General features: G+C 41.5%; 1 protein-coding gene across 3 annotated transcripts in view; it reads left to right on the forward strand.

Annotated features, from left to right (window-relative positions):
- Positions 1-2784: 2784 nt before the first annotated feature.
- The window catches only part of SESTD1 (SEC14 and spectrin domain containing 1), a 61255-nt gene continuing 49562 nt past the window's right edge, over positions 2785-14477 (forward strand). The window contains exons 1-5 of one of the 3 annotated variants that reach the window (XM_050900176.1): positions 3159-3205; positions 4267-4373; positions 5973-6035; positions 6720-6822; positions 7897-7965. The gene's annotated coding sequence lies outside the window, so the exon portion shown is untranslated. Of the gene's footprint in view, positions 2851-3158; positions 3206-4266; positions 4374-5972; positions 6036-6719; positions 6823-7896; positions 7966-14477 lie in introns of those variants that run through there. The other 2 variants (XM_050900175.1, XM_050900174.1) reach the window with 2 other exon arrangements.

Raw genomic sequence — 14477 nt, forward strand, 5'->3', positions numbered from 1 at the left:
CAGTGTCATGGTGATGAGCTCGTGTCCACTAGAAGCGTGTGTGGGTTTGGTTTGTTTTTCTTTGAAGGCTGATTTTTCTGGAAATGCAGCAACTGAAGCTGGAAGCAGTAACTCTATTGTGAGAGCACGGCTCTGCCTCTAACAAAGGCTCTCTTGTGCTGGCACGCAGCACAGCGCCCAAAGGTCAGGATGTTTTCAGCCTATTTACTTTTATTTGTATTTGAGTAAATCTGGCATGGCTGCTGGAGAATATTAGCATATATTAAGGCCTGTTTTAATCAAATGGATCCTTGATACAAAAATGTACTGTGATTCCTTTCAACTGGCAGTTTGCATGGCAAAGGCAATTAACTACAACTCTGAACTGCTGGTATGACCTTAAACAAAATTAATCGTCTCTGATTCTGTCCTGGCAAATCACTCAGCAGAGTATACATGGAAAAGGAAAGTCAGAAAACCTGTTACGACATCTTGATAGTCAAACTAGCACAGCTCCAGCCAGAGTACAAATGAGAGCGACTTTTGGGTTGCTCTGTCTTAGACCATTGGATGCCACTGCAAGAGTTCTGCCCCTCCTCTCTGCAGGAGGAGCAGCCTCGTTCAGTCATTGAGAAGAGATTCCAGGTGTGACCAGGAAAATGGAGAAGCTGGGTCTATGTCCTTTTGGCGTAAATTTCTCTTCTCTCAAAAGTAACTAGGAGAAATTTTATTAGGATTAATTAGTTAATGTGTACTGAAAAGTTTGAGATCCACAAGCCAAACCAAAAGCGCACAATCTTGTCATAAATAGACGTACTTTCCTTTATTGTATAGGCTATGTGATAGGAATGGTACACAGAACGTAATGTCTGCACTACGGAGGCTTTCAGAAGTGTGAAATAACAAAGAAAAACTCAGTATGCCAGTCAGCTGTAGTTTTCCCTTTGTTGATTTTAGTTTTGCTCCTTTTAAAGATTAAAGATATATGTGTCAGTGACTTCCACCGAGTTTTCACTTGTGCTGGACATCGGTGCTGGGCATCAGATCACTTACCTAGTGTGCTGAAATACTATTTGTCCTACAGTCAGAGATTACAAAGATACAGCCTGTAGGATCTTAAGTGAATGTTGATGAATAGTGAAAGCTTCTTTCTATTCTTACCTTCTGACCACAAGTATGCAATAAATAAGCATAAAGGTAGAAGAGTGACCTAAAAGTTGTATCTGGCGCATTCTTAAACCATTAGTGCACGCACTTAAATTATTGTTAGAATTTTCCTTTTTTAATAAAGTACAAAATAATTTATATGGTTCTCTACAGCAATTACTTTTGGTGGGAAGCTGATGAAGATCACTTATCTCTGTTTATCTCTACAGGTTGTTAGGGAAGGTTTTTTTGCTCTTCCTGTTCTTTTGCTGGTGCTGTTTTAAGTATTCTTCCAGGAAAGAAAGACCCAACAGAGAAGGTATGTTCTCGAGGCTGACAGGTCTTGGCTGGTAGGCCTCCTCTGAAAATTTTAGTGACAATTCTTTATCTTTAGCTCTTACATGTCCAATGGGTTGTGTTGCTGAGAGAGGGACAGCTTTCTGAGTCAGCAGAGGCCAGGGATGAGGTCAGTACCACAGGCGTGCTCTGATGGTGACGCTGAGGGCGATCGCTACAGCAGATGTTGACTGGTGGCCAGCAGGTAAGGGGGCAAACAGTGTCGGTTTTGCAAACTGTGTTTTGAGGGAGGAAACCAAGCAGTTGCAGCCTATGTGAGATAGTTTTCATATTTGGAATGAGATATAGTAAATTATATCAGTCGCTCTGCAAATAACAAGAGCAAAATTACTGTTAAGATAGAGTTTGCAGAAGCCAATTTTTTTTAAGAGCCATTATGTAGCCTAAAAATGATGCGTTCAGCATGAGATTTAAGACTTGACAGCAACTTGACCTAGGGCAGTTAGACTGAAAGCAAGACAAGTGTCCTGGCTGGCTTTCTTCACAGCATTTCTTTCCACATTTTTGCTTGTATTATTTTAGTCTTGGCATGACAGTTTCAGGATGTTTGTCCAGGAGCCTGGACAGACAGGTTATTAGCTGCAATCTGGGGGAAACAAAATATGCGTCAGTGTTGTGATTACTGAAACACCGATGGCAAAGGGCTGCAGGTGGAAGGCAACATCTGCCTGAGGCACTATCAGCGACCAGTTTTCACCTGTGATCAATTTGACTTGCATTCAACACACACTCACGCACATGTATCTCCAAATAGCAAAGCACGACTACTGTTACCTTAACAGGACTGCTAGTGGTAAAAAATCTGTAGACAGTCGGACTCCAGCCTGTCCTACGCTGGATATTTACCATGGCCCCTCAGTTACCGACAGGAGGCTGGGGCGGCGGGAAGCGGGCCCAGGCGGGGCCGGGCCGGGCGGTGCCTGGCGGGGCCGAGGCCTGCGGGCGCAGCGCTCGGCACCCCCTAGCGGGCCGGCGGCAGCGGCGGCGCATTGTCTCCCGGCGGGGTGGGGCTTCGTGTTGCCGTCTCTCGGCCGGGCCGGGACCCGCGCAGCTGCCGCGGCGGCTCCGCGGGAGGGGCGGGCGGTACGGCGGCTCCGCGCCCCGCAGGCGGGAGGGGGCTGAGGCGAGGGCAGGGGAGCGGAGGCGGGCCCAGCAGCTGCCGGTGCTCGCCGTCTCTTTGCCGACGGGGGAGGGGTCGGAGCCGCCCCCGTCCCCGGGGACTGCCGCTGGGCCAGCGAGGCGGTACGAGGCGGCTGAGGGCAGCCGCCGTAGCCTGGCCGGAGCGGGCGGGTCCAGGCTCCGCCCCGCGTCCGCCCGCCCTGCCGCTGGGCGTTCTCCCAGCCCGGGCACCCGGAGCGCCGCAGCCGGGTGAGTAGCCGCGTCCGGAGGGGCTCTTCCCTCGCCCCAACCCCGCGGAGGGGCGGCCCCGGGCGCAGCGCAGGCCCTGCGGCCTGGCCGCGCTTTGTTCCCCGGGCGGCGGCCGTTGGAGCTGTGGGGCGCCCCGCTCCGTCGGGCGGCGGCTGGCTCCCGGCCCTCCCGGGGGGCGGCGGTGGCCCGGCCTTGCGGCGGGGCAGCCCTCCCGCGCCCGGCTTCCCTGGCCGGCGCCGCCTACCCGCGGCAGGGCTAGCGCGGTACCTGGCGACTGGCTGCGGAGCTCGCCCCCCGCTCCCCCCCTGCCCCTTTGTGGGTCCCGGCGGCTGTTGCCGGGCCGGGGGCGCAGCAGGTCGGTGCAGCCCAGGGGAACCCGCGCAACAGGTTTGGGTATTGTTCGTGCTGCCGCTACATACGTGGCCGCGGTGGCGGGGGGGCTCCCGAGTGGCCGCTGCCGCCGCCGGGGCCTGCCTTTGTGCGGGCGGCGGGCGCGGGAGGGTGGTGGCCCCCTCCCGCCGCGGCCGCCCCGCGGGTGTCACGGCAGGCTCGGGAAGGAAGGAAGGAAGGAGAGGGTTTCGGGCAAGGGAGAGCTCCCCGGAGGGAGAGGGGGGCCGGAGCCGGCTCCCCGGCTCGCCGATCCACTCGGCTTCTCGTGGGGACTTTCCCGGTGCGTCGCCGCTGGTCAGTGCGGCGGCGGGCTGGTGGGGACGAGTCACGGCCGTGTCACTGCCTCGGCGTCCGGCGCTCCTGGGTTTCTGGAAGCGCTGCCTGGTTGGGAAGCTGATTCACTGCTGAAGCAGTGGTTGCTCAGAGCCATGGTTGCCATTTTTTTGATTTTTTACAGGTCCATTGTCTAGCAATTTTGCCTTTCCCCCCATAACTGTAGTGTCCCTTGCTACCCCTTAACAGAGCTTTTTAGCCAGGCAGTTGTGGGAAGGAGATGCTCTAAAGCACTCTTTTTTTTTTTTTTTTTTTTTTTAAAGAATTTGTATGAGTGTATGGAAGCAAGAGTGGAGACGATTAGTGGAGAACGGTTCTTTGTTTTTTGAATTTTTGTAATTTTTTTAATGAGCAAAATTGGTAAGGCTTACATGGATGGGTATTAATAGATGTTTTTGTCGGTTGTTCTTTCATCTTTCTTCATCCCAAAGGAAATACTGGTTCTCTGCATTTTTAGTATTGCAGTGTCTGCATTGTCCTAATGATTGGATGTTGACTGTGTTCACGCATTAAAATTCACTGTGACGAGGAAGTACTGGGTTTTTCCCCTCCTTTCCCCATTCTGTGACATTGTCTGCTAAGATTCAGTGTATAGTAAATAATGAATACTGTTACTACATTATAGGAACAGTGATGGTGATGAAATTACGTGCTAATAAGGGTTCTCATTTTTTTGAATCTGTGTTTTTGTAGTCCTAGTCCCATTGTCTATACCAAGCAGAGACTTAAGGAGGAGAAAAGGGGGAAGGTGGACCACAGAATAGAACTGAACCTTGGTCAGAGAGGCCTACTGCTTGCTGGTAAGGTGCTGATCATGCTTTGCTCTATCAGGGGGAAAAAAAAAAATAAAAAAACCAAAAACCCCCACCAAAACTAGAAGTAATTACAATGTTCTTTTAATGATGGATTTTAGGATTTCACATAATTATTTACATCGTAGATTGCTGCTTGAAGAATCCTGTAAAATCACCTCAGCCAACTGTTTTTCCTAAAGTAGCATGCTTATAGATGATATTTTATTTGCAGTTTAGATGATCTGTAACATCAGTTTTCCTAGAAACAAAAGTTAAGAGAAGAAAATATATGTATTTTAAAATTTCTTACAAGAAACAGTGCCATGATGTATCCTGGAGTTGTAGGCTATAATTCTAAATCAGCCATGGAATCACATTTCTCAGTGAAGCTTATGTAAACAGGGGAAATGTACATAGTTTTGTTATTTTCCAGCAGCAGAATAAAGGAGTCAGGTGAAGTTCAGCTCAGTTTCAGTTTGCTGCTGCTTGGGAGTGGTAGTGGGGATAGGAACTGGAGGCTCTTCTGGAAGAGACTAGATACATTGATGGTGAACTTTAATACAGTGCTACATAACTCTCAAGAGTCCTTAGCAATAGAGTACGAAGAGGAACACCTGTATTCCCCAGTGACTGTGAGTGGTTGGGGAAATACAGAACACCCTCAATAGGTAGCTTCTGATAAACTAGGCAAAACCTGCCCTAGGGTCTTGTAGGGATAAGAAATGATGTTGCAGGATTTCCACAGCGTCTCTGTTCAAGCTATCTAGAGCACTTGTTATTGATGCTCTTGTTCCTGATCTATAGGTGTGTACTCTTGCTTTGTCTCTATCTTTCTGAGGCTGCTAGTTTATTTGCCTGACTAGGAAACTTCTGGTAATACAAGGTTTTTTTAATTTAAAACTTGTTGTGAGAGAGATTACTGTAATGACTGCTGCATCTGAGTAACTGTAAAACCTATGAAATATGTTTAGCATCTTGGCTTTGCCTGTAACAGTGAACACTAATTTTGAGTTTTTGGGTTTCGTTGGTGGGTGGAATTTGATCAGCTACAAGGTTTCATGCAAGTCTTAAAACATTTGCTGAGGTTTTACAATTGATGCTTATCTCTTAATTCTAATGCAAATAGGGACTAATTACATTTTTAAATTCAAGTTATAATTTGCCTTTTTTAATTTTATAGCAGTGATTAACTTAGTTTGTAGGAATACCTTCTTCCTCTTTTCACAAAAAACACCAACGCTGTTCTGTTTTCGATTTTGCCTAAAAATCTGTGTAGATTACCTTTGACTGAAAGCATACTACAAGGATTCTGGTTCTTGTTACTTTCCCACTGCTTCCGGTGCTGCCTCAGGAGCATTGCATGCTAATTATAAACAATGTTGATGTCTACCATATGTTTTGGTAGAACATACAGGATTCCTGCTGTCCCACTCAACTTGAATGCCTAGCTTACAAGTATTTGTGAATATATAATGAAAATGTTGACTCCTCTATCATGTAGCTTTGTAATAAACCCTTGTTTTCAGCCTCCAAGGAAATAAAGTTTTGGATTGAGTATCAACATCTAAAAATACGGTCAAATACTTTTTTCATTTAAATTTGCAGAATCTGGGATCTGGAGCTCAAACTTGTATCCCTAACAGACAGTGTTGCATTCCAGTACCAATGGTAAGTAAGATCAATCTCTTCCAAAAATAAGATCTTTAAAATTTTCAGGCAATATATTTGGTTCTTACGAAGCTTTGACATTGATGAATACACTGCATAGAACAATACCTTTGCAGTCGGTTTTGCACAAACTTATTCAGGCTGTAACTCATGCTTTCTTTAACTTACCTATTTCACTTTGTTGTCGTCTTGTGACTGTTAAAAATTTTTAAAAGGTGCTATAACATAGCCAAAGCTTCTGATGCTAAAGTTATGTTACATAGTTTGGCTTAGATACTGTAAAATAGTGCAGCTTGTGTTACAGTGTCTCATGTAGTGGTAGTTAGTGTCTCACATGGAGAGTAGTGTTTGTGAATGTATTGGAGGGTGTTTAAGCGTTAAGACTGGAGATACGTGAATTATAATTTAAAGATGGAGCTGTGGTTGTGGGTGAGAGTAAGGAAAGAAGTTTTAAAAGCACTGAGGTAGATTGTTGCTGCTCTGATGGGGTTGATAAGCTTGTGCACAGAAGAGAAATGAGAGACTAGAGCACCTTGAGTGAGCAAATAGAAAAATGCACTGGCAAAGCTTTTTACTCTTTAGACTAAATGAGAGTGAGAGATTTTTGAAGTGAGGATATCCTTACAGCAGACTCTAAAGGAAGCAAGTGACAATCAATATGGAGTGTTGTTTTCCTGTTTCTAGGTGAGAAGATGAGCTGCTGCATTTTGGACAAGCTGAAGTTTGGAACGCTGGGACATAAAGAACCCATTAAGAAGGAAATTACAATAGTTAAGAGGAGATGAAGGTATGACTTAGGGCTTCGCAGAATCAATGATTCAAGGGATATAGATGTAGTAGGCACGTAAATTCAGAGCCAAGCTAAACTCCTGTGGTGTTGGCAGAGTTGAATTTGAGATGTGTTCTTGGAGAGATATCATGAAGGATAAATGTTGACCAGAAGAAGTAAGGCCAAAAAAAAAAAGGAAGGTGTTGGAAGAATAAGATAAATGGATTTGATGTTAACTTGATGTTTTGGTCACTAAACGATATGTACTGTTGAAGTTGAGAAGATAAATGGTCCTTCTTGAGGGAAAGGGTCAGGACGGACACATAATATGTAGACGAAAGGTGCCATGGCTTATCTGCTTTTCGGTGTTGGTAAAAGCAATGGCTTCTTTCTAATCAGTATACCCTCAATGCGGGTTGTCTGTTTTCTGTCTGCTAGCATAGTGTTTGTGAATTCTTTCATGTTACATGCTAATGTGGCCCTAGAAAACAGTATCAGTGGAAAATGTATGAGTGTTACATCTATGCAAGATGCTCCAGATAGCAGTTTAGAGAGCTTGATTTTGTATTCTCCGAAGCATGTGACCATTTATTTATTTATGATAGTGGAATGCTACATGTTTTATTTTGAGGGGGTGGGAGAGAGGGAGAAGTGCTGTGGTTACTGCAGGTGGTTGCTGTGGCCAATTTAATTTGTGGTTTGCAGCTGAAACGTTCAGAATTTTTAACATGAGTACAAAAACTGAAGACATCTGTGCAAGTTAAGGAAAGATTTATTTCTCTTGCACACAGTAATTCAAGGGCAGCATGGATAATTATTTTTATTTTGTACAGCAATGAATTTGTGTAATTCTGAAATATTTTGAAACTTAAAAATGTGAATGAACAAGGTATTTATGTACCACATCTGGCATATTTCAACCTCTTCTACTTTCATGTTTGGTTAAGATTAGCAAAGTTCTCAAATTACTGATTTATTCCTTATGAAGGGATTTTTATTATCCTCATTGTGTCTACCTTGTGTGTTGTGCAATGAGGGGAGGGGAAGCCACTACCATAAATTTTTTTTTTTTTTTTTTTTTTTTAAATACAGAGGAAACTGTTCAGGATGTTTCAAGGTCCACACAAAATCTTACTCTTGAGCTGGGAACTTTTTGGTCAGGTATCAAACCCAAAGTTTTAGAGATTTGTAAACGGATGACTTCTTTTGTGTCTGCTACACTTAAGTCTACACGCCCTACCCTACTTTTCCTCTCAAACAGTCCCTTGCCCTTTCATACCCCCCGCCACTCTAGATGGCTTTTGGTTTAGAAGAGCATTTCTTTTTGCTTCCATTCAGTTGTAGTGTCACTATACTGAGCTGAGAAGTGATTCCTGAGGGCCTGAGACACACGCACTTGTAACCAATGCCAAGTATGTGTATTGTTATGAAGTTGTAGATTGTTTTCTTATATAAATGTTATAAAAGGAACAAGAAGTTCTAATCTTGCACCCCAGAGGAAAGTTGTTTTTCATTTGCTCCAGACTGCCAACAGTTGTACTCATCAGTGCAGCTGTTTGTCTTTTGACTTAGTCGTTTGACTCGGCTGCTTGTGGCCTGAATTGTCCAATCTTGTTCTCCCCACTGTCTTAGTTAGTTTTATGAAGTACTGAAGGCATAAGAGCTCTCTGTGATATTTCATCACAAACTGGTTTTGGACAGTTCCTTAAAGAACTGGTGATGAGGTACTCATTTCCTCCAGCTCATTCTTGCAAGCTTTTATGACTTATTTGGGTTTTTTTTTAGTAGAGGGAGCTGGAAGAGGAGTATGTAATTTTATTTTACTATTTGGTGATTATTTTGCTTCCCCCCAACCTGTGACACAAAAACTATTCTGTGGGAGAATATATAATCTGTGTGATTTCTGTCTTATTTCCACATGATCTCTAATTAAAATTTTAAGAGCTGAACCTGAGATTTATTTTTTTTATGGGTCTTGGGGAAGTGTGATGCGGAAGAGAAAACGTCTGTGCTGTGCTTTGAACATAGCATTTCAATTGACTTCTTGCTATGTAGAAAGCGGTGGAAGAAGCAACCTCCCAAATTCCATAATTTTGTGTATTCTGTGGTCACTTGATGCTGTGAAGTGAGTTGGGACTATACCAGATGACTGCAACTTCTGTTTTGGCTGCGTATTGCACGGGAGGGTGTGAGGTAGATCAGAGTCTTCTGTTGCCTGTGGTAGCATCTTACAAGGGCAAGCTATAGGGTTCTGCAGGAAGGTAAACATGGGGTCTCTCCGTAAATGTGGCAGAAAAGGAAATGTGGAGGTGCATCCAAAACCTGTGACTTCACTATTCTAGATTAAAGAAGCCTGAAAACTGCTGTAATTTAACATATACCGTATGTGTTTGGCTTGGCCTGAGGCTGGAAAGGGTAGAAAAGTCTAGCAAGTTATTTTGTATGTCATGTGTTGTAGCATCATTATGAACTTCTGCCTGTGTTCCTTTGGATTGGAGCAAGACTGCTGTCTGTGGACATGACCTTTGAATCCAAAGAAGTGCTATTCTTTGAGAGATTGCAAATTGCTGCACAGTATCCTGTGCTTGCCCTTCTTGTATGAAAAGACTGAGGTGTTGGGACTGCGTTTCACAGCTGTGAATGCAAATGTTATTGTGCATCCTTAGTTGTATTGTTTCTATGCTTGGTACTCTTCCTTCTTTTCTTTCCCTCTGACACTTGCTCTAAGTCTGAGGAAGAGCTCTTCCATTCTGTGAAATGAATAGTTGACTGAGATCAAAGTTTAAACTTATGAGCACAATGTCTTTTTCTTCTCAGATGGCATAACCTCTCTTACCTGTTTTCCATTTACTGGTTCAGTAGTCATTATATTGCTCATCACTTCTTTTTGCCGCTCATCTTTTATTTCACTTTTCACAGAATGTTGAGGGGGTGAAAAAGGGTGGGAAATGAATATGGAAGATGGGTTAAATAGAGGAAGTAGTTAACAGACAGCTCTTCTAAATTCTATTATTAGCTATAGTTAGAAGACAATATGTACGAGGTAAGACGTGTGAAAATGGGGCAGAAGAAATGGAGTTTTTCCAAGCTTAAATTTGGTATGGCTGTGACAATGTGCTTTTGGATCATGGCCTAGCAAACCAAAAATAGAGCGCGTTTTCAATCTGTCCATTCATCTGCCATCACAGGTTGCTGAGTTAGAGTACTAACTGTGTATGTGTAATGGAACTGACATTGTATGGTTGCATTTTGCTTTAAAATTAAACAAGCTCACATACTGATGAAATCTACTGAGTCTATGGTTTTTATTTTCTTAATCCTTTAGTGTGAATTAACAGGTAATGGAAGATCAGGAATATTTTCGTTGTGTACAACTTGAAAATCAGGCATAATATAAAACTTCAGTATGCCCTTTTTTATGGATAGTTTTTACAGATAGTCAAAAAGAAAACAAAAGAAAATAAAAAGAACAAAGTAGTTGAAAAGGCAAAAAACTTGATTTGATCTTCCCTAAGTATGTGGAGTTACCTTTTCTCCTGAGGTCTTAAGGGGCTCTAACGTTAAAAATTCATTAGTGCTGCTCATAATGTGTTAAAAGAGTAAAAACCAAAACACTGCATTTGAGTACCTAAGCTGATGTTCATCTGTCAGGTTTTATTGTTATTTTGAAACTGTCCAGCTGAGTAACCCAGTTCCATGTGCTCTTTAATTGAAGACAGTATTAACTAATGAATGCTTACAGCCTTTTTCTACTTTTTGGGCAAGTTTGATGTGCTTCTCAGATTACGCTGGGATATCAGCCCTGGAGACACCTTCATTTGTGTTCTCTCAGTCTTTGTGCCACTTAGCTGTGGGAGAGATGACATCCTTTAATGTAGCTTTAAAGGAAGGTGAAATAATAATCTACATAGATAATCATGATATTCAGCTTTCTCTCTCTTGCACATGGATTTTATTTCTGTGTGGGACAGATGAACTTCTTTTTAAGCTGATCCAGGGAAAGCGTGGGATAATGCTTTGTGGGTTGAAGTTAGCATCTGAAAAAACTTGCATGCTGGCTTCAGGGAATGAAGCTGTTAATTTTGAAGGTCTGCAAGTCAGAAGTTCATTTTAAAGAAAAAAAGAATTCCATCCTATATGATTGAGGCTTTTTTTTTTTTCCCAGTACTTCAGAATGTCTGTTGTTGTTTGTGCTATTGTTTGTGCCTGGACTTGCAAGCTGCTACAGTTTTGAATGTAGCTGCCCATCTGCTGCTTGGTTACTTATAGGCAGATCTGTGGAGTTCCTTCTAATCTCTCGTCTTCAAAAACATTAATGAATTAAACATCACAATACTCTTGTAAAAAGGGAATTAGATGGAGGGACTGAATGAAGACTAAAAGGGATAAATGACTTGCTGAAAACCATATGTATATTTCATAGCAGAACAAGGAATAGAAACCAGATTTTTTTTTTTCCTGACTTTTAGTCCTGTGCTTAACAGACCAGCTACGCTCTCTTGCTTGATACACGATGAGGGAATGAAGAAAGTACTCATTCTTTGAACCTTGCAATAGATGCTCGTGAACAGACTAACCCATTAAAGACATTGCACCGTGTACTGAGAGTATTAAATGTTTCAGGTCTAACAAATTTGAGTAAACATGTTTATATTAATTCTCATTGAGCCTGAATTAGTTTTGATTGTTAAAGTTTTTGACCAGTGGTTCCCTCTGGGTTGCTTGGAAAGAAAACACCTGTTACTTGCAGGGCAGCTTCTCTCTAACATCTTGAGGGCATCTTACTTCCAGTCATCTAGTCAATGCGAGTCTGTCAACTTCTCCCTCTGCCCTCTCTCTTTAATAGACTTTAAAAATGGTTTTAAACAGTGTCTGGACATTGATTCTTATTTAAGTTTTTTTATTAGATGAGACTGAAAATGTGTAGCAGAAAATGCAGGTGATATTCTTCATTCATCAGAAATTATGCACTTTTATGCTGAATGACACACAGTTCTTATTGTGTGTGAGTTTTGTGACTTTTTGGGTTTTTTTTTGAAAGAACTTCTAGAATTTTAAATTGTGAGTAAAATAATGTAATTTACAGTCTTTCCAGAGCCTAGAAGTGATAGGGGATGCAGCCTATCAAGTCACGATTTGATTTCACATTGGAGTGCAGCCTGAAATATTGTTTGCATTTTTATCTGTTCTGTAAATATTTTTTTTACTATTTGTTTACTGTCTCCTTGGCCTCCTGTCCTCCCCCTAATGTATACCTATTTGATTTAAGTTTGTATTTAGGAGAATTTTCTCCACAAGTAGTATTAGTTTCTGCTTGGTGGGATGGGTTAGAAGAGCTTTCTATTTCACTGGAACACCTTTCAAATATTTACGTTTTAAATACAAATATTATGTGGATTTAGTCTTGCCACTTTTCTGTGGAAATCTTCAAACAAATGAATACGTTGTTGGAGATTAACATTGCTGTATTGATTTAAAAACCTGAAAGCCCAGGTCATTCTAAACAAATTCAGTGAGGTTCTTCAATATAGTTCTTTTATTTGACATGTTTACTGTATACGCAAGTTTTACAATTTGGCATATGGTATTTTAATTGGCAAAGTAGATTGCAGGTGGGCATGCAGCACTCTAGATTGTTTCTGAAATTCAGCAGACAGATTTAACCTCTAACTTGTTTCATATCTGTAAAATTTGAGCATATAAAAGTTATGTCTTTTGTTTTGGAAGTGATGAAATGTAGCTTCTTGAAGTATTTCACTTTCCTCCAGTGAAATCTGTTCTCTTCAGTGCTCTTGTTTTTCTTCTGTAGCTTTTTTCTATTGAGTGAGTCCAAATGCCTTTTTTTATTGATGACTAGACACTGGATCTGTTTCTTTCAGCTAAATAGTGGTACGACATTGAGCAACACATCATTCTTTCCTCGTTCTAAATCGAGAGCTTGATGGCCAGTTTAAGAGCCTGTCATTTTGTCTTCCTCTGAACAAGTTAAAAAGACTTTACATTTTATTTGTAGGTCTAAATATACTTATCTTCTTTTTAGCAGTGTACCTTTTTAAAACACCTTTGATGGCTCCCAGTGGAAAGTAGATGCCAGCTCTCTTGAAATTGTTTCACTTTCCAATATTAAAAAAAGACATTTAGTTTAATTCATCCTGAGAGTCTCTGGAGTGTTAAAGATAGAGAAGGAAGTTAAACCTTATTTTTAAGCCTGGAGGTGTTTTCTGGTATGTTCTGATAACCTGCTCTGGTGAGAGTTTTCTTCTAGATGGAGTACATCAAAGCTCTCACAGAAAGGGGAAATTGAAAACTTCATGAGTTTCTGGAACAAAGGCTAGGTGTTTGAAATTATCGGCGATTGTTGTCCCTCCACTCTGAATGAACAGAATGCTTCCTTTAGTTCCAGGAAATACTGAACAAAAGAACTATTTTGATCCATGCACAGTGCCACTACTGTGGCAGAAAGCCAGGCAGTGCTTTCATATTAAATAAATTGGTCTTTTCACAGCAGCAAAGAAACATGCTCCCTAGAGTCAGTAAGTTGATGCAAACTTTTGTTCATATGCGAAAGTATGAAGACAATGAAGTGTGTGTGTAGGTTTGGGCTTTCTTCATTGATTGTAATAAATAGCCATTTGTAATAATTTTGAGATATAACTTGGGGAGGAGAGGGGAAAAAACATTACCAGGTTCCACACCTTAAGGAGAAAAAGTACTGCCAAAGTTAAATAGCTTGCACAGGGTAGTTTGAGCATGGTGTTTGAGACAAGAATGACTGCCTGAGTTATTCTTGAGTTTTGTGTTTTATGCAACAAATAACCTACAAATTTTTGTCTGAAGCATACAGGAAGCTTTAAGAGGATGCTTATGTGAGTAATTGTTCAAAGTGCAAGCCGTCTTGGGACTCAGTTTCCTGAAAGAACTGAAATTTGTTTGTTTCATTCTGTAATATGGGAAATGTGTATTTTATATACTTGACAAAAATGACACTTAAACATGGAGATTTTGGGATAAGGGATGGGAATGAACTCTGTGAAGCATTACGCATTGGAACAGGGAGGGACAGTAAAAAGTTGTTGAAATGTTGTTTCTGTTTCATAATAAATAATCATTCTGCTTTTTTGTTTGTAATGAAGCTCGTTGTTTTAACAAGAAAAGGAATAATTATTCTATTTTACCTCAGGCCCTCTGTTTGGAGTTCTTTGTTTTGGTTTTTTTTTTCTTTTTCTTCTTTCTCCTAGATCATTTATAGCTTTGATTCAGTTACCCCTCCCCTAAAAAAAAAAGTTCTATTTGTGTGCATGAATGCTGAAGTATCCAGACAGAGAACTCCAGGTTGCAGTCTGAAGCCTTGTGCCTGGAATTAAAGAAAAAAATAATTTTTTATCTGTTTTTTTATTTTGACTGGATACTGGTGCATATCTTGAATTGTGTATTTCTGTGCAGAATTAGGTTTATTTTATTATATGGATTGATTTGTGCAAGTATGAACTCAGAAAGGCTTAGAAGCAGATGCCAGTTGCTACTTTGTGTAGGCTGGAAGAGGAGGTTGCAGTTTAAGCATCCTGTTGATTTGTCAATGAAACACAGAAGCTTAATCACAGTGAATTGCAGTTCATAATGCAATAAAAATGGCATGAGGGTAAGAAGGGATTTGGAGACAACAGGAGCAGAAG

This window comes from Gymnogyps californianus, chromosome 7 (genome assembly GCF_018139145.2).
Source record: "Gymnogyps californianus isolate 813 chromosome 7, ASM1813914v2, whole genome shotgun sequence".
NCBI lineage: Eukaryota > Metazoa > Chordata > Aves > Accipitriformes > Cathartidae > Gymnogyps > Gymnogyps californianus.